Genomic DNA, 27,956 nt, shown 5'->3' on the forward strand with positions numbered 1-27,956 from the left:
ATTTGCAGACGACACAAAGCTGGGTTGGAGGGTGTGCTGTGAGGAGGATGTCGTGAAATTCCAGTGCGATTTGGGCAGATTGGATGATTGGGCAGAAACATGGCAAATGCACTATAACGTGGATATATGTGAAATTATCCACTGTGGTGGCAAAAACAGGAAGGCAGATTATTATTTGAAAGGCAATAGATTGGGAGAAGGGGAAGTGCAAAGAGACCTGGGTATTCATGTGCACCAGTCGCTGAAGGTAAGCATGCAGGTGCAGCAGGCGGTTAAGAAGGCAAATGGTACGTTGGCCTTCGTAGCAAGAGGTTTCGAGTACAGGAACAAGGATGTCTCGCTGCAGTTGTACAGGGCCTTGGTGAGACAGCACCTTGAGTATTATGTGCAGTTTTGGTCGCCTTATCTGAGGAAGGATGTTTTTGCCATGGAAGGAGTGCAGCGATGATACACCAGGCTGATACCTGGGATGGCAGGAATGACGTATGAGGAGATATTGTGTCGATTGGGCTTATACTCACTGGAGTTTAGAAGATTGAGAGGGGATCTCATCGAAACCTATAAAATTCTGTCAGGTATGGACTGACTAAATGCAAGAAGGATGTTCCCGATGGCCGGGGAGTCCAGGGCTATGGGTCATTATCTAAGGATAAGGGGTGAGTCATTTAGGACTGAGATGAGGAGGAATTTCTTCACCCAGAGAGTGATGAACCAGTGTAATTGTCTGCCACAGACGGCGGTGGAGGCCAGTTCATTAAATATATTCAAGAAGGAGTTGGATATATTTCTTTAGGCTAAAGGGATCAAGGGATATGGGGAGAAGGCAGGGACAGGGTACTGAATTTGGATGATCAGCCATGAACTCATTGAATGGCGGAGCAGACTCGAGGTGCCGAAAGGCTACTCCTGCTCCTATCTTTTATGTTTCTATGTTTCTATGAAACTGACCAACTGAGCACAAACTGACCGAGCACACAGAAACTGCTTCACTGGCCACAAAATGAGAGAACACGCATAAACTGATCCACTGAACACAACCTGACCGAAAAAAGAAACTGACCCACTGACCAAAACCTAATGGATCACACGTAAGTTGACACACTGTCCAAAGCCTGACCGAGCACACAAAGACTGACACACCGACCACAACCTGACCGAGCACACAGAAACTGGGCCACTCACGACGACCAGAACAAACACACAGAAACTGACACACTGACGACACCCTGACCAAACACACAGAAACTGGCCCACTGACCACTTTCTGGAGAAAACACACCGAATCTTTCCCACTGACCACAACCTTTCAGAGCACTCAGAAACTGACCCATTGTCCAAATCCTGACGGAACACACAGAAACTGACCCACAGATCACAACCTGACAGCGCACACAGATACTGAAACACTGATCACAACCTGACCGAATGAATATGAAATGACCCACTGACCACATCCTGACGGAACACATAGTGACTGACCCATTGACCACAACCGGACCGAACAAACACTGAATCTGACAAACTGACCACAACCTGACCGAACACACAGAAGCTGTCTTTAATGCCACAACATAAGCGAACACACAGAAACTTACCCAATAACTGCAACCTGGCCTAACACATAGAAACTGACCAACTGACTAAATCCTGACTAAACACACAGAAATTGACCCACTAACCACAACCTGACTGAACACACATAAGCTGGCACACTGCCCACAACCTGACTGAACACACAGAAACTGACCCGCTGACCACAACCTGATGGCGCACATGGAAATGACCCACTGACATATCCTGACCGAATGCACTGACCTCAATCTTTCCTAACACAAAGAAACTGACCCATTGACCACAATCTGACGAACACACAGCAGCTGCCCCACTGACCACAACCTGACTGATCACCCATTAACTGGCACACTGACCAGTACCTGACTGAACACCCATAAACTGACCCACTTTCCACAGTCTCACTGAACACACATAATCTGACCCACTGACCACAACCTGACTGAGCACAAAGAAACTGACCCATAGAGCACAAACTGACCGAAAAGAAAGAAACTGACCCACTGAACACAACCTGACCGAACATTCAGAAACTGACCCATAGACCACAAGCTAACTGAGCACACAGAAACTGACCCACTGACCACAACCTGACTGAACCAACACAGAAATTGACACATTGACCACAACCTCACCGAACCAACACAGAAACTGACCCACTGACCACAACCTGACCGAGCACACAGAAACTGGTCTACCTACCACTACCTGACCGAACACACCAAACTGACCCTTTGACCACAACATGGCCTAACACACAGAAACTGACCAACTGAACAAATCCTGACCGAACACAAAGCAACCGACCCACTGACAACAACATGACCGAGAAAACTACGCACTGACGAAATACACAGGAACTGATCCTTGGACCACAAACTGACTTAACACACTGAAACTGACCCACTGACCACAGCCTGATCGAACACACCGATATTGACCCGTTGACTAAAACATGGGCTAACACACAGAAACTGAACACATACTGACCGAACACACAGCAAATGCCCCACTGAACACAACCTGACCGAAAACACAGAAACTGACCCACTGACCACAACCTGTCCGAGCACAAAGAAACTGACCCATTAACAATAGTCTGAGCAAACACACAGAAATGGACGCACTGACCAGATGCTGTCCGAACGCACATAAACTGACCCACTGACCAAAACGTTTCCGAGCACCCAGAAACTGATCCACTGCCCACAACCTGACTGAAAACACAGAAACTGACACACTGACCAAAATACGACCGAACACACAGAAACTGGCCCACTGACTAAATCCTGACCAAAGCAAACAGAAACTGACCCACTGACCACAACCTGTCCGAGCACACAGAAACTGACCCACAGACTGCAACCTGACTGTGTACACAGAATCTGACCCACTGACATTTCCTGACCAAAAGCACAGGAAATGACCCACTGACCAGAACCTGACCGAACACACAGAAACTGACTCATTGACCACTACCTAACTGAACAAACACTGAAACTGAAACACTGACCACAGCCTGACCCAGCACACAGAAACAGGTCCAACTACCACAACCTTGCCGAACAGACCGAAATTGACCCATTGACCACAACCTGGGCAAACACACAGAAATTGAACAACAGAACAAATCCTGAACGAACACACAGCAACTGACCCACTGACAAGAACTTGACTGAAAAAACAGAAACTGACACATTGACCACACACTGACAGAACCCACAGAAACTGATCCACTGAACACAAACTGACTGAACACGTAGGTCCCTTACAGTCAGAAGCAGGGGAATTTATAATGGGGAACAAAGAAATGGCAAACCAATTAAATACATATTTTAGTTCTGTCTTCAAAAAGGGAGACACAAATAACCTCCCAGAGATATCGGGGAAAATAGGGACTAATGACAGGGAGGAATTGAAATAAATCAGTATTTGTAAGGAAATGGTGTTGGGGAAGTTGACTGGATTGAAGGCCGATAAATCCCCAGGGCCTAATAATCTGCATCCTAGGGTACTTAAGGAACTGGCCCTGGAGATAGTAGATGCATTGCTGGTCATCTTCCAGAACTCGATAGACTCTGGAACAGTACCCATGGATTGGGTGGTAGCTAAAGTTACCCCACTATTCAAAAAAGGTGGTAGAGAAAAAGCAGGGAATTATCCCTGACATCGGTGGTGGGGAAAATTCTAGAGTCCATTATAAAAGATGTAATGGCAGAGCATTTGGAAAGCAGTGACAGGATCGAACAAAATCAACATGGATTTACGAAAGGTAAATCGTGTTTGACTAATCTAATGGAATTTTTTGAGGTTGTAACTGGTAAATAGATAAGGGAGAACCAGTGGATGTGGTGTATTTGGACTTTCAGAAGGCTTTCGATAAGATCCCGCATAAGAGATTAGCGTGAAAAATTAAGGCACATGGGATTGGGGGCAAGGTATTGACTTGGATAGAGAACAGGTTGGCAGATAGAAAGCAAAAAGTTGGAATAAACGGGTCATTTTCCGAGTGGCAGCCAATGACTAGTGGGTTACCGCAGGGATCGGTCCTAGGACCCGAGCTGTTCACGATATATATTAATGATCTGGACGAGGGAATTTGATGTAATATCTCCAAATTTGCAGACGAGACAAAGCTGGGTTGGAGGGTGTGCTGTGAGGAGGATGTCGTGAAACTCTAGTACGATTTGGGCAGGTTGGATGATTGGGCAGAAACATGGCAAATGCACTATAACGTGGATAAATGTGAAGTTATCCACTGTGGTGGCAAAAACAGGAAGGCAGATTTTTATTTGAAATGCAATAGATTGGGAGAAGGGGAAGTGCAAAGAGACCTGGGTGTTCATGTGCACCAGTCGCTGAAGGTAAGCATGCAGGTGCAGCAGGCGGTTAAGAAGGCAAATGGTACGTTGGCCTTCGTAGCGAGAGGTTTCGAGTACAGGAACAAGGATGTCTTGCTGGAGTTGTACAGGGCCTTGGTGAGACAGCCCTTGAGTATTATGTGCAGTTTTGGTCGCCTTATCTGAGGAAGGATGTTTTTGCCATGGAAGGAGTGCAGCGAAGATTCACCAGGCTGATACCTGGGATGGCAGGAATGACGTATGAGGAGATATTGTGTCGATTGAGCTTATACTCACTGGAGTTTCGAAGATTGAGAGGGGATCTCATCGAAACCTATAAAATTCTGTCAGGCCTGGACTGACTAAATGCAAGAAGGATGTTCCCGATGGCCGGGGAGTCCAGAACTAGGGGTCATTATCTAAGGATAAGGGGTAAGCCATTTAGGACTGAGATGAGGAGGAATTTCTTCACCCAGAGAGTGCTGAACCAGTGTAATTGTCTGCCAAAGAGGGCGGTGGAGGCCAGTTCATTAAATATATTCAAGAAGGAGTTGGATATATTTCTTTAGGCAAAAGGGATCAAGGGATATGGGGAGAAGGCAGGGACAGGGTACTGAATTTGGATGATCAGCCATGAACTCATTGAATGGCAGAGCTGACTCGAGGGGCCGAATGGCTACTCCTGCTCCTGTCGTTCATGTTTCTATGTTTCTGTGAAACTGACACACTGAGCACAGACTGACCGAGCACAAAGAAACTGCTACACTGGCCACAAAATTTGAGAACACACATAAACTGATCCACTGAACACAACCTGACCGAACAAAGAACCTGACCCACTGACCAAAAGATAATGGATCACACATAAGTTGACACACTGTCCAAAGCCTGACCAAGCAAACAAAGACTGACACAATGACCACAACCTGACCGAGCACACAGAAACTGGGCCACTCACCACAACCAGAACAAACACAAAGGAACTGACACACTGACAACACCTTCAGCAAACACACAGAAACTGGCCCACTGACCACTTTCTGGACAAAACACACCGAATCTTTTCCACTGACCACAACCTTTCAGAGCACACAGAAACTGACCCACTGTCCAAATCCTGACCGAACACACAGAAACTGACCCACAGACCACAACCTGACAGCGCACACAGATACTGAAACACTGACCACAACCTGACCGAATAAACATGAAATGTCCCACTGACAACATCCTGACGGAACACATAGAGACTGACCCGTTGACCACAACCTGACTGAACAAACACTGAATCTCACAAACAGACCACAACCTGACCGAACACACAGAAGCTGTCTTTCATGCCACAACGAAAGCGAACACACAGAAACTTACCCATTGACTGCAACCTGGCCAAACACACAGAATCTGACCAACTGGACAAATTCTGACCCAACACACAGAAACTGACCCAATGACAAAAATTTGACCGAACACACAGAAATTGACCCAGTAACCACATACTGACAGAACCGACAGAAACTGATCCACTGACCAGATCTGGTCCGAACTCACGTAAACTACCCAATGACCAAAACCTGATCGAGCAGAGAGAAGCTGAACCATAGCCCACAACCTGACTGAACACACATAAACTGACACACTTACGACAACCTGAGTGAACACACAGGAACTGACCCAGTGTCCACAACTTGATGGAGCACACGAAAAGTGACCCACTGACATATCCTGAACGAAAGCACAGGAAAAGACTCATTGACCACTATCTGTCCTAAAACAAAGAAACTGACCAATTGAACACAATCTGACCGAACAAGCACTGAAACTGACACACTGACCACAACCTGGCTGTGCACACAGAAACTCCCCCACTGACCACAAAGTGTCCGAGCACAAGGAATCTGACCCACTAACAACAGTCTGACCAAACACACATAAATTGTCCCACTGACCAGATCCTTTCCAAACACACATAAACTGAACCACTGACCAAAACCTGACCGAGAACACCAAAACTTCACTGTGCCCATAATCTGTTTGAACCCACACAAACTGACCCACTGACCAGAACCTGACTGAAAACCCATAAACTGACCACTGCCCATAAACTGACTGAACACACATAAACTGACCCACTGACCACAAGTTAATCGAACACACTGAAACTGGCCCTCTGACCATATCCTGAATGAACACACATAAACTGACCGACTGACCACACACAGTCTGAGCACATAGAAAGTGACCCACAGACCACAACCTGACTGAGCACACAGAAAGTTACCCATAGACAACAACCTAACCAAACACACAGAAACTAACCCACTGACCACAACCTGATCGAGGACACAGAAACTGACCAATGACCACAACCTGACCGAACCAACACAGAAACTGTCCTACCTACCACATTCTGGACAAAAACACACAGAAACTGACCCACAGACCACTACATTTCAGAGCACACAGAAACTGGCCAAATCCTGACCGAACACACAGAAACTGACCCACAGACCACAACCTGACTGAGCGTACAGAAATAGACCCATTGACCACAATCTGACTGAATAAACATGAAATGACCCACTGACCAAATCCCGACGGAACACAGAGAGGCTGATCAATTGAGCACAACCTCACCGAACAAACACTGAATCTGACACACTGACCACAACCTGACTGAACACACAGAAACTTACCCATTGACTGCAACCTGGCCAAACACACAGAACGTGACCTTCTGAACAAATCCTGACCCAACACACAGAAACTGACCCACTGATAAAAACCTGACCGAACACACAGAAATTGACACACTGACCACATACTGATGGAACCGACAGAAACTGAGCCACTGACCAGATCCGGTCCAAACACTCATAAACTGACCTAATGACCAAAGCCTGACCGAGCACACAGAAACTGATCCTTTGACCACAAACTGACTTAACACACTGAAACTGACCCACTGACCACAACCTGACCAAACACACCGATATTGACCCGTTGATCACAACATGGCCTAACACACAGAAACTGAACAAATCCTGACCGAACACACAGCATCTGCCACACTGAGCACAACCTGAATGAACACACAGAAACTGACCCACTGACCACAACCTGTCCGAGCACACAGAAACTGACCCATTAACTATAGTCTGACCAAACACACATAAATGGACCCACTGACCAGATCCTGTCCGAACACACGTAAACTGCCCCACTGACCAAAAACTTTCCGAGCACACAGAAACTGATCCACTGCCCACAACCTGACTGAAAACACAGAAAAGTACACACTGACCAAAACCCGACCGAACACACAGAAACTGGCCCACTGACCAAATCCTGACCAGACACACTGAAACTGACCCACTGACCGCAACCTGTCTGAGCACACAGAATCTGACCCACATATTCCATTTCCTGGTAGCTACATTTTACTTTTGACTTTTGTTAATACAAGCGGGGAAACTGCGTTAACATAAGAAAACAAAATGCAGCAGATGCTGGATCTGGAATTGTTGATTAAATGCTGGAAACACCCCGAAGGTCCTGTAACATCTGTGGGCAGAGAAACACAGGGTTAACCTTTCATGTCCATGAGCTCTCAGCATTCAATAAGTTCATGGCTGATGAGATCTTCGACACAATGCCACTTTGCCGCTTGCTCCCCATAACCCTTGACTCCCCTGTAGCTCAAATATATGTCTATCACCGCCAGACATACAGAGCGAGAGCCTCCGTTTGATGTCTTACAGAGTGGCCCGAGGGATAAGTGACTTCAGTTATGTTGATAGTGTGGAGAAGCTGGGATTGCTTTCATCAGAAGGCTAAGAGGAAATTTAATACAGGCTTGCAAAATTACAAGGGGTTTTGATAGAGGGAATAAAGAGAAACGCTTTCCACTGGCAGGAGGGATGGTAACCAGAGGACACCGATTGAAGATAACAGGCAAAAGAATGAGCATGGGAGATTTGTCTTACACAGCAAGGGGTAAGGCCTAATGAATATCGTAATGCTCAGGATAAGTTGTCACGGAGCAGGCACTCTCTCATTCCAGTCTTGCACACGTTGCTAATGTGGCATTTTTCACACTGGCAATGAGTTGAATGATAGCCGTGCTGTGATCAGCTAAATTTGTGAGGGAGTTGCAGTCGGCAAGAAAATACATGGAAGAGGGATAATAACCATGACTGTTCTGACACTGTGAGGTACAGTTAAATGTGGGCATGCAAACATTTAATATATCTTGTTCCCAATGTCATTTCCTGCTGACTTTGAAACAACAGGCAACTTGCAGAGGCAAGGAACTGAATGTTGCACCTCTGTACCGAATGATGCGTTGCGTTAACAGCTGAAATCTGTTTCCTCTGTGCTTTTCTCAGAGACACACACAGTCAGAGAAAAGCCGTCGGGATATTGAATAATCACCACCAAAATATCAAGGACAAAGTAAACGAAATAGTAATGCAGTGCTTGAGACAAAGAGTCAAACACATACACGAACAGAAGTGTGTGCTAAATTTATGTGGGTATGTCTCAAATATCCATCTGATTGTTGGAGGCTTGCAGCACAGTGTGAGGCCATTCGGTCAATCGTACCAGTGCTGTCTTCTTGAAAGAGCATTCGGGCTTACTCCCGCTGTTATCTGCATTTCTCTTTTCTCTCTCCTTCCACAGTGCCCCTTACAAAGACAAACAGAAGGAGAACACTATGCTAACGAGGAATTCATGCATGAAGTTGTTATACAGTTCTTTACCGTTTCTAATTATTTTAGTTCATCTTTTTCTGCTCAACTTTTCCAAGGATCACTTTAAGGTGCTGCCCAAAGGTTTAAAAGTGGGGATGTTAAAATTCCTCTTCGTCGGGAGATTGAACCCCGGTCTACCCACGTGACAAGCAGGGATACTCTCCACTATACTAACGAGGAAGTAAACAATGCAAGCTCTGTCAGAGTAAGAATCGAGCCTGTTACATTGGAACAGGATGCCAGTCAGCCCCTCAAACCTGTTGCACAGGAATAGGAGGAGGACCTTCATTCCCTTGATCCAGTTGCAGAGGTACAGCTCATATATTATTAATGCTTTATGTGATGTGTTTGCTATGAAATAAATTGTAAAAAAAATTAACCTGCATTGACCGGAAATCGAACCAAAGAATCCCACGGGGCAGGTAACAATTCTACTGCTAAACCACCAACGCACGCAAGTACAACAGAGTTCATTTTCTGGTAGCTACAATTTGTTTTTGACTTTTGTTAATACAAGCGGGGACACTGCATTAACATAAAAAGCAAAATGCAGCAGATGTTGGATCTGGAATTGTTGATTAAATGCTGGAAACAGTCTATAGTTCCATGAACATCTGTGGACAGAGAAACACAGGGTTTACCTTTCAGGTCCATGACCTCTCGGCAGAGCTAAGATTTTGCAGCTTTGTAGGTCCCGTGTGAGTTTCCTTCCAAAGTTATTCAGCTGCTCAAAAATTACATGATTATGAAAATAACCTTCCCCAAGAAGAATAAATAGGAGCAGGATTTGGCCATTCGGCCCCTCGAGCCTGCCCCGCCATTCAATAAGTTCCTGGCTGATGAGATTTTGGACACAACGCCACTTTGCCGCCCGCTCCCCATAACCCTTGACTCCCCTGTAGCTCAAATATATGTCTATCTCTGCCAGACATACAGAGTGAAAGCCTCCGTTTGACGTCTTACAGAATCGCCCGAGGGATAAGTGACTTCAGTTATGTTGATCGTGTGGAGAAGCTGGGATTGCTTTCCTCAGAAGGTTAAGAGGAAATTTAATAGAGGCTTGCAAAATTACAAGGGGATTTGATAGAGGGAATAAGGAGAAACGCTTTCCAGTGGCAGGAGGGATGGTAACCAGAGGACACCGATTGAAGATAACCGGCAAAAGAACCAGCATGGGGAGAATTGTCTTACGCAGCAAGGGGTAAGGCCTAATGAATATCTTAATGCTCGGGATAAGTTATCACGGTCCACTTACTCTCTCATTCCAGGCTTGCATACCTAGTTAATGTGGCATTGTTCATACTGGCAATTAGTTGATTGCTAGCCGTGCTGTGATCAGCTAAGTTTATTAGGGAGTTGCAGTCGGCAAGAAAATACATGGAATAACCGTGACTGTTCTGACACTGTGAGGTACAGTTAAATGTGGGCATATAAACATTTAAAGTGTCTTGTTCCCAATGTCATTTCCTGCTGAATTTGAAACAACAGGCATTTTACAGAAGGCAAGGAACTGACACACGGGTTTCCTAAACTGGCACAGTGTGCTCATTCACTGACACAGGGAGCGGCGTCACTGACACACGGAGTTCCTACTCTGTAACAGGGCGTTCTTGCACAGACGCAGGGAGATCCTACATTGGCACAGGCAGCAACTACTCCGACTCAGGAGCTCCTACACTGACAAAGGTTGCCCTTACACAGACAGAGTGAGCTCCTGCACTGACACAGGGAGCCCTTACACCGACACAGCGAGCTCCTTGACTGACTCAGGGAGCCCCTGCGCCAACAAAGTAGCACCTACACCAACAGAAGAGCTCCTACACTGACACAGGGTGCTCCTACATTGACATAGGGTGCCCTTACACAGAGAGAGTGAGCTGCTGCACTGACACAGGGAGCACTTACACCGACACACTGAGCTCCTTCACTGACTCAGGGAGCCCCTGCACCAACAAAGTAGCACCTACACCAACACAAGAGCTCCTACACTGACACAGGATGCTCATACACTAACATAGGGAGCCCCTACACCGACACAGTGAGCCCCTACACCGACACACTGAGCTCCTACTCTGACACAGGGTGCACTTACACCGAGACATTGAACTCCAACACTGACACAGGGAGCCCCTACACAGACACAGTGAGCTCCTACACTGACACAGGGTGCTCCTACACTGACACAGGGAGCCCCTACACAGACACAGTGAGCTCCTACACTGACAGAGTGTGCTTCTACACTGACACAGGGAGTTCCTACACGAACAAATGAGCTCCTGCACTGACACAGGGAGCCTTTACACCGAGACAGTGAGCTCCTACACTTACACAGGGAGCCCCTACACCGACAGAGGGAGCTCCTACACTGACTCAGGGAGCCACTACACCAACACAGGAGCCCCTTCACCAACACATAAGCTCCTACACTGAAACAGGGAGCTACTACACTGACACAGGGCTTCCCTACACTGGCTCAGTGTGCTCATTCACTGACACAGGGAGCAGCATCACTGACACATGGAGTTCCTACTCTGAAACAGGGAGTTCTTGCACAGACACAGGAGAGCCTACACTGACACAGGCAGCACCTACACCGACAAACGAGCTCCTACATTGACACAGGGAGCCTTTTCACCGAGACAGTGATCTCCTACACTGACACTGGAGACCATACACCGACACATTGTGATCCTTCACTGACTCAGGGAGCCCCTACACCGACACAGGAGCTCCTACACTGACACAGGAGCTCCTACACTGACAGCATCTCTTGCACTGACACAGGGAGCCCTTACACTGAGACAGTCAGCTCACACACTGACAGAGGGAGCACCTACACCGACACAGGAGCTCCTACACTGAAACAGGGAGGCCCTACACCGACACAGTGCGATCCTTCACTGACTCAGGGAGCCCCTACACCTACACAGGAGCTCCTACACTGGCACAGGAGCTCCTACACTGACACAGCACCTCTTGCACTGACACAGGAAGCCCTTATACTGAGACAGTGAGCTCACACACTGACAGAGGGAGCCCCTACACCGACACAGGAGCTCCTACACTGAAACAGGGAGCCCCTACACCGACACAGTGAGCTCCTTCACTGACTGAGGGTGCCACTACATTAACACAGGAGCCCGTACACCAACACAAGTGCTCCTACACTGACACAGTGAGCTCCTACACTGACACAGGGAGTTCCTACACTGGCACAGTGTGCTCATTCACTGACACTGGGAGCACCGTCACTGGCACTGGGTGTTCCTACCCTGAAACAGGGAGTTCCTAAACTCGTACAGTGAAACTGACACAGACACAGGGAGCACCGACACTGACACAGCCATTTCATACACTGGCACAACGATTCCTACGCTGGCACAGGGAGCTCATTGACTGACACAGGGAGAACCTTCACGGATACAGATAGCCCCTACACTGACACAGGGCTCTCCTTCCCTGACAAAGGGAGCTCGTACACTGACACAGGAAGCTCCTACACTGACACAGGGAGATCCTGCTTTGATACAGGGAGCTCTTACACTGACAAATTGAGCTTCTACATTGACAAAGAGAGCACTTGCACAGACGCAGGGAGCTTCTTCTTAGACACAGTGAGCTCCAACACTGACATAGTGAACTCCTACACTGACACAAGGAGCTACTACACTGACACAGGGAGCTCCAACACTGACACAGTGAGCTCCTAGGCTGACACTGTGAGAGCCGTCACTGACACTGTGAGCTCCTACATAGACAGAGGAGAGTTCCTACACGGAGATAGGGCGCTCCTTCACTGACACAGTGAGCACTTTCTCTGACACAGGGATCTCATGCACAGACACAGGGTGCTTCTACACAGACACAGGCAGCTCTTGCATTGACACAGTGAGTTCCTACAAAGACACAGGGAGCTCCTACACAGACGCAGTGATCTCCTACACTGACAGAGGAAGCTGCTTCACTGCCAGAGGGAGATCCTACACTGAAAAATGGAGCACCGTCACTGACACATGGAGCTCAAACTCTGACATAGGCAGCTCCTACACTGACACTGGGAGATCCTACACTGACACTGGGAGCTCCCACACTGACACAGGCAGCTCCTACACTGACACAGGCAGCTCTTACACCGCCGCAGGGAGGTCTTACACCGACACAATGAGCACCTTCACTTACACAGGGAGCTCATTCACTGACACAGGGTGCTCCTACACAGACACCAGGAGCTCCAGCACTGACAAAGTGAGCTCCTGCACAGACACAGCCAGCGCATTCACTGGCACAGGATGCTCCTGCACTGACATAGGGAGCACCAACACTGACAATGCAGTGCCTACATTGAAACAGGGCTTTGCTACACAGACACAGGGCGCTACTACACTGCTATTGGGAGCTCCCACACTGACACAGGGAGCTCTTACACTGACACAGGGAGCTCCTAAACTGATATAGTGAACTCCTACACTGACGCAGCATGCTGCCGCACTGACACAGGCAGATCCTTCTCTGAAACAGGCAGCTCCCACATTGACACAAGGAGCTCCTACATAGACACAGGCAGCTCCTACACACAAGCAGGGAGCTCCAATACAGGCACAATTAGCTCCTACACTTACACAGGGAGCTCAGACATTGACACAGGGAGCATCTACACAGACACAGTGAGCTCATACACAGCCACAGGGAGCTCCTAACGTGACACCAGGAGCTCATGGACTGACACAGGCAGCTGATACACAGAGAGAGCGAGCCCCTATTCTGAAGCAATGAGTTCCTACTCTGGCTCAGTGAGCTCCTGCACAGACACAGAGAGCTCATAAACTGACACATGGATTACCAACATAGTCACAGGGAGCTCCGACACAGAAACAGGAGCTGCTACACTAACACAGGGAGGTCCTGCACTGACACAGGAGCCCCTGCAATGGCGTAGGAGTTCCTTCACAGGCAAAGGGATATGCTACACTGATACAGGGAACTCCTGCACTGACAAATGAAGCTTCTACTCGACACATCGGGATCCTACAGTGACGCATTGAGTTCCCACACTGACACAGGTATCTCCTACCCTGGCACAGTGAGCCCCTACACTGACAAAGTAAGCTCCTGCACTGACAGAGGGAGCTCCTACACACACACATGACCTCCTACATTCAAACAGTGAGCTCCTACACTGACACAGGGAGCTCCTACACAGACACAGTATGCTCCAAAGCTGACACAGGAAGACCCTACACTGATAAAGGGAGATTCTACACAGACTCAGGGAGCTCCTACTCTGACAGAGGGATCGCCTACACAGACACAATATTCTCCTACACAGACTCTGAGAGCTCCTACACTGATAAAATGAGCTCTTACACAGACACAGTGAGCTCCTTCATAGACACAGGGATCTCTTGCACTGCTAATGGGAGGTCCTACACAGACACAGTGAGCTCCTACACAGTCAGAATTAGCTCCTACAGAGACAATGCAAGCTCCTACACTAACACAGTGCGCTATTACACACACAGAGTGTTCTCCTATACTGACACAGGTAGCTCCAACACTTACACAGAGAGCTCCTACACTGCTACAGTGAGCAACTACACAGACAATGTGACCTCCAACATTTACAAAGGGAGCTCATACACAGACACCAGCTCGTGGATAGACACAGGGGGCTGCTGCACTGACAGAGTGAGATCCCACTCAGACACATTTAGCTCTTTAACTGTCAGATATAGCTCCTACACAGTCACAGGAATCTCCTACACAGAGAGAGAGCTCCAACACTTACACAGGGTGCTCATACACTGACACAGAGAGCTCATAAACTGAAAGAATGTGTTCCTACAGTGACAGTGGGAGCTCCTACAATGGCACAGTTAGCTCCTACACCGAAACCGCGAGATCCTACATTGACACAGCGAGCTCCTACAAGGACACAGGGATCTCCTACACAGACAGATGCAACAGATTATACATCGTCCTAGACTGCCTTACAACAGACCCAGACAGGTCCTACAAAGGTCCAGACAGCTCCAACACTGTCCAAAACAGCTGCTTTAACAGATAAAGTCCGTTTCAACAGATACCGTACAGCAAATGTCACAGACGCAGTGAGCTCCTAAGCAGAAACAGACATTTCCTGCACAACCCCAATAAGCTCGTAAAAAGACACAGAAAACACAACCACAGGCCGAGACAGCATCTAGAATGCCACAGACAATTCATTTTACTGAATCATACTGCTTCTCGACAGACACAGAATGCTACTGTCACAGCATCAGAGAGCTCCTAATCAATCACAGAGAGATCCTACACAGAGTCAGACACCTGCTGGAAAGGGACAGACAGCTCCTAGGCAGTCCTACACAGAGCTAGACACCTGCTAGTAAGAGCCAGAATGCTCCTATACAGCCCTACGCAGCTCCTACAAACTCACACAAAGACCGCTACATTCACAGACACAAGATGCATCTATACAGAACGAGAAGCTCATATAAAGAAGTAAGCATTTGCTACATCGAGCCAGACATCTCCCAGGCGTAACCAGACAATCCCTGCACAGAAACAGACAGATCCTACACGAACCCAGATGGCTCCTTCACAGACGCAGGGAGCATCTACACAGACTCAGCCCCTGCTACACTGAGCAAGAACGGTCCTAAACACACCCAGGCAGCTACGTTCAGGGACACAGACAGCTACTGTTGCAGACCCAGACTGCTCCTTGACACATAGATAGACAACTCCTACAGAAACTCAAAAGGTTCCTGCACACACCCAGACAACTCCTACACAGACCCATACTGCATCCAGAAAGATTCAGAGAGCCCATTTTAGAGACCCAGGCAGCTCCTACACAAACACAGGAAGCTCCGAAACAGATCCAGCAGATCTAACACAGACCTGGACAGGTGCCACATGGACTCAGACAGCTCCACCCTTGATACAAGGAGCTCTCCTATGCAGATCCAGGGAGCACCTACTCTGGCCAAGGAACTCCTTCATTGAAAATGATTGTTGTACATGGGCCCAGACAGTTTCTAGAAAGGCTCAGACTGCTCCTAGAACGAAACAGACAGCTCCATTCACATACTCAGAAATCTCATTGCACAGAGCCAGGCAGATGCCACAGAGGCCCAGCAGCACCTGCATAGATCCAGAACCTCATATACAGACCAGACATGTTCGACACAAACCCAAAATGCTCCGACACAGAAAAAGCCACTGCTAAGTTGGCCTAGACAGCTCCTAAATAGACACTGACTGGTCCTACAAGGGACAAGGCAGCTCCTATACAAATCCAGGCAGCACCGACGCAGAACGTGACAACTCTTACACAAACCATGACTACTCCTTCATAGAGCCAAACAGCTCATTTCACAGACACATCTGCTCCGGCACAGATCATGACTGATCCGCCCCAAACCCAGGCACCTCATATAAAGACACAGGTTGCTTTTACAAAGACAGCGCAACTGCTAGCTGGGGGTAGTTGGCTCCGAAGCAGACCCAGGCAGCTACTTTCACAGATTCAGGCAGCCACTTCACAAACCCGGATCGTTACTTTCAAAGACCCAGACAGCTCCTACACAGACCCAAAAAGCTAATTTCACAGATCCAAACAGATTCAGGCAGCTCCTATACGGACTCAGACAACAACACAAACAGACACAGAATTTATGTAGACACAGACAGCTCATTGTAGAGACACAGACAGCTCCTACAGAAACACAGGAATCTCCTACAGAGATCCAGCAGTTCCTACATAGAAACAGGCAGCTCCTACATAGGCCCAGACAGCTCCTACATAGACGCAGACAGTTGTAACCTTGACAAAGGGAGTTGAAACACAGATCCAGGAAGAACCTGTACTGACCGAGGAACAGCTTCACAGAAAATTGCTTTTGTACACGGTCTAAAACAGTTCCTCGGTGGCTCATAAATAGATCCACACCAGTCCGGCAAGGCCCCAGACAGCTCTTACACTGAAAGAGAAAACTACTGTCTGAGAACCAGACAGCATCTAAATACACCTAGACAACTAATACACTGACCCAAACAGCACGTACAGAGAGATAGTTAGCTACTGCAGACACAGACAACTCCTCAACAGAGCCAGACTGCATCTACAAAGAAAATATGGCCCATTTTAGGGAATACATAGATACATAGATACATAGAAGATAGGAGCAGGAGTAGGCCATTCGGCCCTTCGTGCCTGCTCCGCCATTCGATGAGATCATGGCTGATCCTTTAATTCAGTATCCCGTCCCCGCCTTCTCTCCGTAACCCTTAACCCCTTTTGCCCGTAGAAATATATCTAATTCCCTCTTAAATATATTTAATGAGCTGGCGTACACTGCCCTCTGTGGCAATGAGTTCCACAGGTTCACCACTCTCTGAGTGAAGAAATTCCCCCTCATCTCTGTCCTAAATGGTTTAGCCCTTATCCTTAAATTATGTCCTCTAGTTCTGTTCTCACCCGCCAAGGGAAACATTCCTTCTGCATCCAGTCTGTCTAGACCTGTCAGAATTTTATACACTTCTATGAGGTCCCCTCTCAATCTTCTAAACTCCAGTGTGTACATCCCTAAACTACATAGTCTCTCCTCATAGGTCATTCCCGCCATTCCTGGTATCAGCCTGGTGAATCGCCGCTGCACCCCCTCCATGGCAAGAACATCCTTCCTCAGATGAGGCGACCAAAACTGTACACAGTACTCGAGGTGTGGTCTCACCAGTGCCCTGTACAGCTGCAGCAAGGTATCCCTGTTCCTGTATTCTAACCCTTTTGCTATGAAGGCCAGCATACCGTTTGCCTTCTTGACCGCCTGTTGCACCTGCATGCTCGCCTTCAGTGACTGGTGTACAAGAACACCCAGGTCTCTCTGTACTTCCCCCTCTCCCAATCTATTGCCATTTAAATAATAATTTGCCCTCCCGTTCCTGCACCCAAGGTGGATAAATTCGCACTTGTCCACATTATAGTGCATCTGCCATTTATCCGCCCAATCGCCCAGTCTGTCCAAATCGCTCTGGAGCTTCCTGGTCTCTTCCTCTGAGCCCACCCCCCCTCCTAGTTTAGTGTCGTCTGCAAATTTGGAAATGCTGCATCCGACTCCCTGATCCAGGTCATTAATGTAAATTGTGAACAGCTGGGGGCCCAGGACAGATCCCTGTGGTACCCCACTTGTTACTGCCTGCCATTCAGAAAATGAGCCGTTTATTCCAACTCTCTGTTTTCTATCTGACAGCCAGTTCCCTATCCACGCCAAAACTTTCCCCTTTATCCCATGAGCCTCAATTTTCCATGCTAATCTTTTATGTGGGACCTTATCGAAGGCCTTTTGGAAGTCCAGGTACACCACATCTACTGGCTCTCCCCCATCTATTCTACCAGTTACTCCCTCAAAAAATTCCAATAGATTAGTCAAGCACGATTTACCCTTTGTAAATCCATGTTGACTCTGTCCTATCCTGTCCCCATTTGCTAAGTGCTCCGCTATTTCATCCTTAATGATGGACTCCAGCATTTTGCCCACAACTGATGTAAGGCTTACAGGTCTGTAATTACCTGCTTTTTCCCTACCCCCCTTTTTGAATAGTGGGGTAACGTTAGCTACCCTCCAATCCATCGGCACTGTTCCCGAGTCTAATGAATTCTGAAAAATCATCCTTAGTGCATCCGCTATCTCTAGGGCCACCTCCTTCAGTACCCAATGAGGCAGCTCCAACCATGGCACATGGAGCTGCAACACAGACACATATAATTCATACCCAGACACAGGGAGATCCTAAAGGGACCCAGACAACTTCTGAATAAACACAGACAAATCCTGCCTCACAGCACCAGGGACCCGGGTTCGAATCCGGCCTCGGGTGACTGTCTGTGTGGAGTTTGCACATTCTCCCCGTGTTTGTGTGGGTTTCCTCCGGGTGCTCCGGTTTCCTTCCACAGTCCAAAGATGTGCGGGTTAGGTTGATTGGCTATGATAAATTGAGCCTTAATGTTAGGGGGATTAAATACGTGGGGTTACGGGGATAGGGTGTGATATGTGTTGGTGTAGGGGTTACGGGGATCGGGTGGGATATGTTTCGGTGCAGGCTCGATGGGCCAAAATGGCCTCTATCTGCACTGTGGGGTTTCTGTGATTCTGTGAACACAGACAGTTCCTAAAAAGATATAGGTAGCCCCTTCACAGACCCAGAAAACTCCTACACAGGGCCATAATGCATCTGTAAAGATCCAGAGAGCTAATTTTAGAGACCCAGACAGCGCCTACACTGACACAGACAGTTCCTACACAGATCCAGGCAGCTTTTACACAAAGACAGACAGCTGCTACACAAAGCCAGACAGCTCCAACACTGCCACAGGACGTTCCTACACAGCCACGGCCGCTGCTACGGAGATCTAGAAGGATTATAAACAGACCCAGACAGGACCAAAAAGGGCACAAGAGCTACTGTCACAGACGCCGGCAGCTACCACGTTGGCCCAGACTGCTCCAGCATAGATCTAGAACCTCTTACAAGGAGCCAGACTTGTCCATCACAAGCCCAGACTGCCTCTTAACAGTCCCAGAAATCTCCTACACAAATCCAGATAACTCCTACATGGACTCAAGTAGCCCCTGCACAAAGATAAATCGATTCTACAAAGTCAAAGGGAGCTCCTACAGAGAGGCAGACAACGTATTACAAACGCTGACTGCATCTCCAAAGAAACAAACAGCCTCTGCAAAGAAACAACAAGCTCCTACACAGATCTGGCTGGCTCTAAAAGGTCATAGTCAGCTCATTATGGAGACCCAGACAGGTTCTACACAAGCACAGACATCTCATACAAAGATGCAGACAGTTCCAACAGGAATACAGACAAGTTCTGCACATACCAAAACAGCTCATTCATAGGCAGAGGGTGCGCATACATAGAGCTACAATTTCCTGCATGATCCAGCCAGCATAAACAAAGATACAGGCATCATCTACAAATATACAGACAACACATGTTAAAGAGCCAGAGAGCAGCTACAGAAATCATACTCACAGGGATTAGTGGAGACTTCGGGAAGAGGCTATGAGCTAGGAGTCCTTCAAGAATAAATTGGGCCTGTTCCTGGCTGGGATGGAGATTACCTTTTACAGAAGTTAAGTACTGCAGGAAATACAGGGACAGAGTGCTTTCCTGGACAAGTTTCGATCGCTTAGCTGGGTCGGAGAGGAATTTCCCAGATTTGGTCTCCCAAATTGGCCATTGGTTTTTTTTAGCTGGTTTTTCGCCTCTCCCGGGAGATCACATGTGTTCCGGTGGGATGGAGAGTGAAAGTAGATTTGAGGTTAGGATCAGATCAGCCATGATCTTATTGAATGGCGGAGCAGACTCGAGGGGCCGATTGGCCTACTCCTGCTCCTCTGTCTTATGTTCTTATGTAGAAACACAGAAAGCTCCCACACAGATGCAGCAGGTCCTACATCGATCTAGGCAGCTCCTGCATAGACTCAGACAGATCCTACATGCACTCCAACAGATCCAACCTTGACACACGGAGCTGCAACACAGACACAGATACAGCTACACAGGACCAGAGAGCACGTATATTCATCCAGGATCTCCTGCACAGAAAAAGACCGTGGCATCGGGCTCAGACAATTCATAGAAAGGTGCAGTCAGCTCCTATGCAGACCCAGAAAACAGCAATCAGACTCATAAAGCACATTTCACAGACCCAGGCAGTTCCCACTTATGCCCAGCACCACCAGCAAAGATCCAGCACATCCGACACAAGCCCAGACATGTCCTACAGGGAGCTCCTACACACACCCAGACAGCTGCTTACTCAGACGTAAATAGCTACATTCGGGGAACGAGTCAACTCCTACAAAGAGCCAAACAGCTGCTGTCTGAGACCAAACTGCTCCTACACAGACTGGACAGCACTTACACCGGCCAAGAAAGCACCTACACAGACGAGACAGCACTTACACAGACACTGAAAGCTGCTACACAGACCCAGAAAGCTCCTACACGGACAGAGGGAGCGGAGTGCACAGAGCAGAATTAAACGGAATGGTCTTGAACCTCGTGCTTTATTTGGGAATTTGGAAAGAGTGGGAATTTCTGTTAAGTAATGAGTAAGCAAATGCTGTATAAAATGAAATGTAGTTGAAGGTTTTGATTTTAACCTAGTACTTTAAAAGCTGTAATTAACAGATACTGCCGGCCAGAGCTTGTTCCAGTGTTTCTCTAGAATAGGCACCAATCGCCAGGAGCAGGGCAGCTGAGTCCACACTTGTAGATTGCGGGAGGCTCCGAGTGTCGAAGAGGAAACATTTCTGCAGAGCACAGCGCAGTCTGCACACAGTGGGTTAAATGGCGTGAAATTGAACAGTGTGTTTTATTTAGGAATTTGAAAAGTGTGGGATTTTGGAGAAGAGGGGGAAGGAGTTGTTTCGTTTTGCCAAAGCTACTTGTAGTGCTTTGTGTTACAGGTAGATAGGTAATATATGTACGCTTAACTTAATCTAGATTCAGTAAGTAGTCAAGAAACTACACTGTGAACAAAGTTACCAAAATACCAACTTAATTAAATTTAATTAAATAAAACAAGGCCTTTGACACTATACTAACTGAGAAGGCCCCCCTGACCCTAACACTCACCCTGTGACACTGCCCGTTGTGGAATCATACATGTTCGCGCTATTGCTTTCCCATTATACTTTCTCCAGTCTGAAATTATACTGCGCTCCCAGTCTGGGGTCCTTTTTAGCACATCTACACTTTCTCTAGTCTGAGATTATGCTGTGCCCGCAGGTTGGGATCCTCTATAGCCCCTCGATACTTTCTCCAGTCTGAGATTATACTGGGCCCAATGGCCGGGAAACCCTTTAGCCCCTCACTACTTACTCCAGTCGGAGATTATACTGGGCCCAAAGGCTCGGATCCCCTATAGCCCCTCTCTGCTCTCTCCAGTCTAGGATCAAACTGTGGCAAAATCCCTGGGATCACCCTGTGCCCTTCGATATTTTTGCCACTCTGGGATCCAAGGCGAGGATACTCCTGTGCCAATTAAACTTTCCCAACTCTGGGATTATATTATTGCCCGCAGCTTCAGATCCTCCTTTTCCTTTCTATACATTCTCCAGTTTGGGATTACACTGTGCTCGCAGCTTGGGTCCTCGTGAGCCCTCTATAATTCCTCCAGTCTGGAATCATATTGTGGCCGCAGGCTGAGCTCCTCATGTGCCCATCTGCACTTTCTCCAGTTTGAAATTGTACATTGGCCTCGGCTGGAATCCGCCTGTGCCCCTCTACGCTTTCTCCAGTCTGGGATTATGAACCACACCCGTCGGTTGTACTCATTGCATTGAAGGCAGATCAGAGCGAGCGCAAGTAAAGTTCTGTTCATCCTGTATCCTGTTCGATGAAATCTCCGCATGGTTTCTGTACCTGCACTAGTTCAGCTTTAATAATGTTAGGCTGCCCTTGAGGTGTTAATCATTAACACATTCCGCTCAATTGTTTCCCGTCAGAACCTGCCTTTGAATTATGCTCCTGGTTCTGGTTATTGTACCTCCTGGTTCTGGTTATTTTACTTCCTGATTCGTCAGGTTACTCCTCCCTCTCGGTTATTGTCCCTCTAACTCCTCTCCCATACTCCGGTGTCTGAGATGGCTCCTCTTATCATAACCAAAAACTTTGACTCTGTCCAGTGTGGAAACGTGTTAGTGCTGCCCAGAGCATCGGTTCGTACCGTGACCACCCCCACCACCTCCGCCCTGCTTGTAGCTGTTAATCTCCGATATTCATGACAATCCCCCCGTTTTGTTATTATTCCTGCCTTTTGGTTTGCTGACATGACTACCCTTATATTGGCCATTTCCTCGCTGTACTGGCTCCTGGGATTATTCCTCCTTCTGTGTTTCATCACAATACCTTCCTCCTGATTCTGGTTAGACCTCTGACTCCTGGGTTCTTGTTATCACTCCTTTATCCTGGTTTCTTGTTATTACTCCATTCTCCTGTCTGTGGTTAGAAAACTTCCTTCCTGCTTCTTATTAGTCACCCTCCTCATTTTTGTTATGACCCCCACCCACCCCGTCGTATTTTACACAGAGTTCCAGGGAAATTACTCAAACGAGAAAGATAATTGAACCCACAGTCCGTGTAGCTCTTTATTCTCCTCTCTATCAGTAGAACTATTCCCATGTGCCCCCCTGTTTCTATTTCACATGACCGAATCAGAAATCTATTTTCCTATTTTTCGCAAAGCGCTTTGTGTATAAGAAAGAAAAAATAAGAAAGAAAGAACGAATGAAAGAAGGAAAGATTGAAAGAATGAAAGTTTAGAAAGTAATAAAAAAGAAAGACAGAAAGAAAGAGAATAAGTAAGAAAGTAAAAACGCAAGAAAGAAACAAAGAAAATAAGAAAGAAAGAAAAATTGAAATAGTGAAAGAAAGTAGGAAAGAAATAAGGCAGGAAGGAAGGAATGAAGGAAGAAAGAAAGGAACAAAGAACGGAGGATAAAAGAAAGAAAGAATAATGAAGGAAAGGAAGTTAATGAGATGTTTCAGATTTGAGCGAATGCTGTAGATTTGCCCTGTGTTATGACTTGTTTCCTAATCTATTGATATGTTAATTAGTTTCCTTTCCTCGCCTCAAACACCAACTCCTTTGTGGGTCCCGGTTACACGGAGAATTTCATCCAGCACAGTGGGAATCACAGCCCAGTGACACCCAATTCACCCAATATCCACACTCACTTCCCTCTGGATTATTCAGAAAGAAAGGAAGAATAAAATTTACTGTTTGTGCTTTCATGAAGGATTAATATTTGTCACCGTCAGATGCCAGCGTCAATCTGTTCAGATAAACATTTTCCCTTCTCTAGTATTTTGACAGTGACTCGCACCAATAGATACTGTTTCTTAAGCAAATAATGCCCAGACATTTCTTCTTACAGCAGAGACAGGAATGCTCACAATTACTTAAGGAAATACCTCCAATGTCAATCCGTCCTCCAGCACTCGGTCTTGGAAGCTGTGAAAGAACAACGTATGGGTTCAAGCTGAGCCTTTTGGAGGCAAACTCTAACTCCAAACTGTAACATTTTGTGACATTTGGGGATATTATTCGGATGACAGCAGATCTGATTTTAAATTCTTAAAACTACTGTTTCTCCTCCTTGCACCAATACCTTTCCAGCAAAGGCTTCTTCATTCTGTGGAGCTAGTTTGACGTAGAAGGAATACTCTCGGCCATCCCGAGACTGCACCATTAAAGCTATCTGATATTACATGATGAAATATAATAAAGAACAGAAAATCCATCACAGGTCTTCCGGAGCGCCTTGGGATGGGTTAATCTGCAGAGCATGCATTTTCCAATTGTCTGATTTTCTTCTATCAATATAGGGAGTGCAGTTCCTATCTATCCCCGTCAAATAAAGTGGAGACTTACTAAAAGGGTACCATGGATGAGGAACTTTACACAATAAGAGTGGAGAAACTGGGATTGTTCTCATAAGGGCAGAGAAGGCAAAGGGGAGATTCGATAGAGCAGATCAAACTCATGAAGCATTTTTTACACTAAATATGGATGAACACATTCCAGTAGCATAAGGGTTGGTAATCAGATGACGATTGAAGGTAAATGGCAAAATGAAATGTGTTCAGATGAGGAGAGATGTGATCTATAATAAACAATTTTCAGCATCATTTAGAGCATTTCGTCCACTTTTTGGGCCCCACATAATTAGGAGGGACGTCAAGGTCTTGGCGACTCTGCAGAGATGTCATAGAATGGTATCAGGGATGACAGCCTTCAGGTCTGTGCAGAGACTATAGATTGCTCTCATTGGAGCAGAAAAGGTTAAGGGTAGATATACCGGAAACTACCAGTGATGAGAGGTTTGAGTTATCTGTGGAGATTAGAGAATCTGGAATTATTATCTTTAATGCAGAGAAGTTAAAGAGGAGAATTAACAGAGGCGTTGAAAGTAACGAGCAGTAAATGAGAAGAACATCTTTTACCACTGGCAGAAGAGTGGATACGCAAGAGGCCAGAATCACTGCACAAGGATTACATTGCCACCCCAACCGTGTCCCCTGCCCCTCGCCTACAGATTCGATTAAATGTTGATTTGCGGAGTGAACGATGACTGGAAGAGAGATGATCTGCTGTGGACTAGATAGGCCGCAGCACCATCAACAACTGGAAAAGTGGAGAGGCAAGACTGTGAGATCGAGAATTCGCATAAATTCATAGAATCAGAGAATAACACAGCAGAGCAGCAGGCCACTCGGTCTATTGTGCCTGTGCCACTTCCTTGAAAGAGCTGGCCAATCAGTCCCACTGCCTCATAGCTTAGCAATGTTTCCCCCTTCAAGTATTGATCTCATTCCCTTTGGAAGTTATTACTAGATCTGCTTCCGCCGCCTTTCTGTCAGAGTATTCCAGATTACAACATTTTGCTGTGTAAAACTATTCTCCTCATCTCGCCCTGGTTGTTTTGCCAAATACCTTACTGATTTTGAACAACTCAATCAAATCTCCACTTAGACTTCTCAGCTCTAAAGAGAACAATCCCAGCTTGCATAGTCTGTCCACATAACTGAAGTCATGCATCCCTTGTACCACTAAAGTAAATCTCCTCTGCACCCTGTCTGAGGCCTTGACATTCTTTTTAAGGTGTGGTATTTCAAAATGGACACAAGGCTTTCACAGCAACAACAACATCTTGCATTCATACAAAGTCACTAATGGAGAAATAATTCCAAAGGATTTTCGCAGGAGCTTTATCAATAAAAAATCAGGGTTGAGCAAATTTCCAGAATTGGAGGAGCGCAGATATCTCGGAGTGTTGTAGGGCTGTGGGTGATTACAGGAATAGGGAGGGGCGAGGCCATGGAGGGATTTTAAAACAAGGATGAATAGTTTTAAATGGAGGTGTTGCTTAACTGGGAGCCAATGTTGGGCAGCGAGCACAGGGTTGATGGGTGAATGGGACTTGGTGCGTGTTAGGTCACTGGTGTCAGCGATTAGGATGAGTTAAAATTGATGGCCGGTGAAGATGCGAGGCACGCCAGGAGTGTACTGGAATAGAGGTCAGGTCTAGACGTTAAAACAGAACATGGAGGAGGATTTCAGCAGCAGATGACCTGAGGCAGAGGCGATGCTACAGAGGTGGAAATAAGAGCCTAGAAATTCACTTTGGGCCCGCCAGCTGGCGTGCGCCCAAAGGTTAGCACTGAGCGCGGAGCCAGTTGCGCCCGTCAGATATTCGTTTTTTGCGCCCCAATTCGGAACCGGACGCTATTCCAGGGTGGGCCTGCCCCCGCTTGGGGCGCTGAAACTGAATTTCAGCGCTCCAGGCGCCGCTGCGCCACCCGCTGTGGAGTGGCAGGCTGCGGTACTGCAGGCCTCCTCCATCTCTTAAGGGGGAGGTGCCTGCAATGGGGAGATCGCCGCTGGATAGTGCCGGCAAATGAGCCCGACACCACGGAGAAGTGCCGGGTTCACGGAAAGCAGCCAGCAATGCCGCGGGGGGGGCGTTGGAGGAGGCCGTGGAAGGAGGTGCGGGCAGGCGGCCGCCGAAAAAGCGGCCGACCGCACCGCCACTTTAAAGCGCCCCACTAAGGCTACAGTACGGCCCCGTTTTCTGATCGCTGTTTGCAGCCACTGCGGAAGAGGCGGCCGCAACTAAATATGGCGGTCGGGCCGGTAGCGGGGCGGTAGCGGGGCACTGCGCACACCGAGGACATCATCGGTGGCGGCGCAGCGCTACTGGCTAATGCCACCATTAACGCAGTGCTGAATATCGGCGAAAGCTCAGCAAGTGGCGCAAAAGCCCTCTTTGGGCGAAAACTGGGCGCAAAGCCTACTGAATTTCTATGCCAAGCAGTCTTAGTGTTGGCATGGATACTGTGTCAGAATCTCATCTCAACATCAAATATGACACCAAGGTCGGGCGCGAAAATTCTGGTTCAGCCTCAGAACATTGCCAGGAAGAGGGATGGATTTGGTGGCGGGGACCGAAGACAATGACTTTGGTCTTACCAATATTTAACTGGAGGAAATTTCTCCTCATCCAGTACTGGATGCCGAACAAGCAGTCTGACACTTTAGAGACAGTGGAGGTGTCGAGCGGTGTGTTGGTGAGGTAGAGCTGTGAGTCATCAGCGTACATGTGCAAAATGACATGATTTTGGATGAGGTCGCCAAGGGGCAACATGTATCTGTACAGTAAGAGGGAGCCAAGGATAGGACTTCGGAGGACACCAGAGGAAACGATGCAGGAGCCAGAAGAGAAGTCATTGCAGGTGATTATTTGGCTACGATTAAATAGATAAGAATGGAGCCAGTCGAGTGCAGTACTCCCCAGCTGGACGACAGAGGACAGGCGTTGAAGAAGGATGGAGTGGGCAACCATAAGAAAGTTTGCAGACAGTTCGAGAAGGACGAGGAGGTATAGTTTTCCTTTGTCACAGCCACCTATGATGTCATGTGTGACATTGCTAAGGGCAGTTTCAGCACTGTGGTAGAGGTGTACACCTTATTGAGAGGTAAGATCATGAAGTTGCGGCAAGGATGGACATGCATTTGGGAGGCGACAGCACCCTCAGTGCTGCTGTTGGGGTGTAATAACAACATAAGAACATAAGAAATAGGAGCAGGAGTAGGCCAATCGGCCCCTCGAGCCTGCTCCGCCATTCAATAAGATCATGGCTAATCTGATCCTAACTGCCAATCCACTATCACAGAACAATCTCCAGCATCTAACAGAATTAGAC

The sequence above is a fragment of the Somniosus microcephalus genome, unplaced genomic scaffold, assembly GCF_052327205.1.
Source record: "Somniosus microcephalus isolate GS21.2 unplaced genomic scaffold, FLI_Smic_1.0 unresolved_chr8, whole genome shotgun sequence".
NCBI lineage: Eukaryota > Metazoa > Chordata > Chondrichthyes > Squaliformes > Somniosidae > Somniosus > Somniosus microcephalus.